Source organism: Suricata suricatta, chromosome 9 (assembly GCF_006229205.1).
Source record: "Suricata suricatta isolate VVHF042 chromosome 9, meerkat_22Aug2017_6uvM2_HiC, whole genome shotgun sequence".
Lineage (NCBI taxonomy): Eukaryota > Metazoa > Chordata > Mammalia > Carnivora > Herpestidae > Suricata > Suricata suricatta.
The window spans coordinates 106,487,530-106,492,416 of record NC_043708.1 but is presented as its reverse complement, the minus strand read 5'-3'; the positions used below and the strand labels follow the sequence as shown (position 1 = coordinate 106,492,416).

Below are 4,887 nucleotides of genomic sequence, written 5' to 3'. Positions count from 1 at the left end.
AACCAGAATAGGCTGGAACAGCATGGAGCAGAATCAAAAGAGGATGCAGACAGAACAGGCTGAACTAGACCAGGACAGGCAGGAACAGAATCGGCCAGGATGGAACAGATTAGGTCAGAACAGATTGGGGCAAGATAGAAAAGGGTAGAACAGGAGAGAACCATGTTCACCAGACCAAATTGGAATGGAATAGACTCAAGTAGGTCTGGACGGACTAGAGCACAGTAGCCAGTAACAGGGCTGTAGCCAAATGTTATGTAACTAGATAAAATAAAACTTATTCCATTCATTTAACACATACTTCTCAAGGGCTACTCTATGCTAGGTAACAAGTAGGCAGGGTCCCTACCCTCACAGAACATACTGTCTGGTGAAAAGGACCAAAAAAAAAAATGAGAGAGACATAAGTAAGCAGTAATAAATACATAATTACACATTATGAGCTTCCACAAAATACCATGAAAAGAACGGGCAGGTGGCCGTGATGAAGAATAACAGGATGAAAGTAACAATATTAATAAGAAGGAGGTCAGGAAAACTGAGACTTAGAAATGAGGAGGAGACAGAGTCATTTGAAGAACCATGGAAAAGCATTCCAGGCAGAGGGAACAGTGTGCCCAAAGCCCTGAGACAGAAAAGTGTTTGGTCTGTTTGTTCTCAGTGTGAACAGAGAACAGGGTGAAAGACATAGGGTGGCGGAAGAGGCCGGGGAGAGAGGCGGGGGCCGATGTCACAGGGTCGGAGAAGCGAGGGGAGTTTGGATGTCATCCTCAGTCCGGCAAGAAGCCTTGGAAGGGCACAGCAGAAACTGTGGTGTGTTTCATGCTTCCTCCTTGGCTGGAACAGAGGAATGACTCAGGGCAGGGGGACCATTTAGGCGTCCACCATGGTCGTCCGGGTGGCGATGACAGTGGCCTGGCGTAGAGGGACGGTGAGCCAGGAGAGACACAGTCAACGGGAGGAGTATGCTGAAGGTAAACACGGATGCAGGATTTGCTGACGTCTGGGACATGGGGTAGGCACAAAGGGGAATCACAAGGAGCCCCTGGGGCTCCTGGTTTGGTCCTTCTACTTCCTGAGATAAAGCTAAGGAGAGATATTCTGGGAAGGAAAGTCGAGTTTCTTTTCGGGAATCCTAAGGTTCAGCAGCTTGGGTGGCATCCAAATAAAGATGTCGAGTAGGTTCGGAAACACAGGCCTGGAGCTCTGAGGACGATCCGAGCCGGAGATACCAACTGAGGAGTTGTCAGCATATGAAGACGGCACGGTGCCTGGGGATTAGATAAAATCATACATGCGGTAGTGCAAGGCGGAACTTCATCAAAGCGTGTTCCGAGGACTCCCAGCATCGGACTCCCTCGGGGCGCCTGTTGAACATGCAAATCTCAGGGCCCCCAGGCCGCCGAGACGAATCTCTAGGGGTGCGGCTCAGGAGTCCGCATGTTTGGCAGTCACCCCAGAGGGTTTGCGTGCTGTCTAACGTGTGCGCAACACTGGCCCGGGGAGAGAGCAGACAACAGAGGGTCTGTCACTCAGAAACCTGGGCATTTGCACGTCCGCAAAGGCGACAGAAAAGGAAGATCAGGAGAGGGTGGGCATCTCAGAGGCCGGGAGAGGAGGCGGTATCAGGCCCAGGTGGTCCACGGAGCCCGACTCGGCCACGCAGGACGAGCATAGGACACGCACACGAGCTGCGGCAGCGGGCACGCCTCCGGGCCATGTTGCGCCAGGCGGCGTGGAGCAGGGCAGGAACTGAGGGGGCTGGAGGGGGACGCTGGAACAACAAAGCAGGGGAGTGAAATGGACGACAGCAAGATCTGTTATCCAAATTCATGAACGTCTGGGGACAGATCAGATTTGCACCTGTGATTTTACGCTCCCTGGTCGCAGCCCCAGAGCCCCCCCCCACCCCCACCCCTCCCCCGCTGTAGGTAGTGGACCTGCTGGTGGTCAGGTCATTTCTCAGCATGTACCAGGATGGCTTCCAGAATTTTCCCACCTTCCTCCCCTCCGGGAGCAGCATGCCACTCCCACCCCCCTCATACCCCCCACCCTGGTGCCCTGTCTCCCTCCCCAGGCAGGTCTCTGTTATCAGGCTATAGCCACCCATGAGGTGCTAAAGGACCCACAGCCACCTGTGTCCCCAGGCCTCACCTCTTAGAGGGAATGGCTAAGGCTGCAATTTCTCCACACACAGCAAGTTGAAAAGACAGCTACGTTTTGGCCAGAGGGCCTTCCTGGCTTCTCACAGGACATCCTGACCACTCTCCAAGCAGCTGCCCAGGGGACCCAGAGCCCTGATTCTCAATAGGGTAAGGTGATGAAATGGGCACCTTTGGAAAGACACATTCAACTTGTGTATTCTTGCAAAAGAAACTGAAAATCCATTGCTTTCATAACGCAAACCTCAAAGAGTGAGCCAACAACATTGCCTTGTTGGTGAGGCTCCTGGAAACAAAACAGAGATGTTTCAACTGGGGACAAACCCCTGGGGGGAATCTTTCAGAATTAAAGGGGCTGAGATGTGTATGTTTTTCAAAAGGTTAAACGGTGACAGGAGGGAGGCCCACCCTTGCTTTCCCCCTCCCACCCCCACCCCCGTCGGGGTTTGCTTCTGTTACAAATGCACCCCTCCAGCCCACGCCTGTGAGGGCCACATGCACCTCGGAAGACCTGAGGAACCCTGTCATCCAACTGGAGGCAGATTCCTGGTGAGGAGCAGCCAGAGAGACTTCACAGAAGTCCCTGAACCTCTCAAGAAGAATCTGCAGCAGCAGAGGGATTTTCCCCAGGAGAGCAAATGACAACACAGCGCCTGTTTGTTTTCGATGCAGGAAGGAGCCGGAACATCTGCTCCAAGAAGCCACTTGAAAGATAATCAGGCAGCAATGTTGGCAAAACAGCTGTGTGGCAGGCAGGGAAGGGGGTGGCCAGGAGCTGGGAGGGGAGGGGAGGAGGGAGGAGGGAAGCTAAGCCCTGAGCTAGGAGCAGCGCATTCCCAGGAATCCTGCTTCTGGGCTGGGAAAACCCCTGGCCCGCCTCTGGTCCCTCCCACCAGAGCTCAGGGTGGGGGGTCCCTTCTGCCCTGCTGAGGGCAGCTCCCATGGGGCGCCCGCTCTGCTGAGAGCCCTGATTGTGTTAGTTCCAGACTTCCCAGAGGATCCAACTCAATTTTTAGGGTGGGACGGACAACGTCGAATGTTTCCTACATCTGTGATCCTGGAGAACTGCTAGGGTTAAAGGAACCCCACCCCTTTTTGTTCCAGAAAAGACCATTACAGTTCACTGCCATCCTTCCCCGTATGACTTAGTTGAGACTCACGGTGCCCCCTCGTTAGCCTGTGATGGAGCAGACGCAGATCCTCCGAACTCCCATTCTTCGTCTTACGAGGGATCCCCTGTGCTGTTTTGTCTCCACTGGTCAAATGGAACACAATCCTTGTGAACGAAACAGTTTAAGTTTTTTTCATTTGCCTACACTCCCGGATTTGAAGCCTCCTCAGCCAGAACACAACCCTTCCTTAATGCCTTTCTGCTGGACTCTTATCCACTGTGCCTTCAAGTTACTTAATTCCCTCCTGACTGAAATCTGCACCTGCTCTTTACTGACAGGACTTGAAGGTCCTGTGGATCACCTCCTTCAGTCCAGCTTGCCCAGGGCCTGAGTGACACCACAAGATTACGAGCTGAAATGAAACTCAGAAGACTGAGGATTCTGTCTGCCACTCACCTAGGGGACAAAGAAGCAAATCACTACTCAATAAGCACATATTGGGAATTGAGTTCAGTAAGGTTTGGTTTGACAAACATCATGCCCAGGGCCAGATAGGGTGGGGGTCCCTCAGCTCCAAAGCCTGCTCACTTTTCTTTCCAAAGAAATGTTAAAGTAACCCACAGAAAGGCAATAAAAAGTGAAAACAGAGAAACAAAAAACAGAGACGAGAAACAGAAAACAAAAAGCAAAATTACAAACTTAAACTTTGACATGTTGATAATTAAATTAAATGTAAATGGTCTATATACATCAGTTAAAGGACAACGATTAGAGTAAACAAAAAAATTATCACCTGACTAAATGCGGCTATGACATATTTACTTCAAATGTAATGTAGACAGGTTGAAAGCGAAAGATAGGAAAAAGACACGTCATGCAAACACTAATCAAGGAAAGCAAGAGTGGCTATATTAGCAATCAGTTAAAGCAGGCTTCAGAGTAAAGAAAATTACCAGAGACGGAGAGGGACGTTACATAATGATTAAAGGACCAATCCACAAAGACGACCTGAAAATCCTAAATGTGAATCCATCAAGCAACAATGATGCAAAATAGGTGAAGCAAAAGCTGTAGAACTAAAAGGAGAAATAGTCATCTCCTCAAGTATAATTAGGGACTTAAATACCCCTCTCTCAATAATTTTCACACTAGACAGAAAACAAGCAAGGATATAAAAGAACTCACCACATCAACCATCAGGTTCTCCTCAACTTTTATAGAACATTCCACCCAACAATAGTAAATTATACATTATTTTCAAGTGCCCACAGAACATATACCCACACCAAAACAGACGATTTCCTAGAGTATAGAGCAATCCTCAAGTCTAAAACAATTGAAATCATACAGAGTGTGTTCTCCAACCACAATGGAATCAAATGAATTAGTAACAGAAAGGTAACAGAAAGATCTCCAAACACTTTAACCAACCCATGGGTCAAAGAGGAAGTCTCAAGGGAAATTTAAAAACCTGTTGAACTGAATGACAATGAAAATATAACACATCACAAGTTGTGGAACACAGCTAATGCCATGCTGAGAGAGAAATTTACGGCACTAAGGGCACAGATTAGAAAAGAGGGAAAATCTCAAATCAATAATCTAAGCTCTTG

The 4,887-nt window shown here is 49.2% G+C and overlaps 1 long non-coding RNA gene across 1 annotated transcript; it reads right to left on the bottom strand.

Annotated features, from left to right (window-relative positions):
* Positions 1-1,548: 1,548 nt before the first annotated feature.
* On the bottom strand, positions 1,549-3,406 carry LOC115300860. The gene is made up of 3 exons (XR_003912891.1): positions 3,323-3,406; positions 2,155-2,333; positions 1,549-1,774 (listed from the first exon to the last, which is right to left on the bottom strand). It is a non-coding gene; the product is annotated as an uncharacterized LOC115300860 (long non-coding RNA).
* Between the last annotated feature and the right edge of the window lie 1,481 nt (positions 3,407-4,887).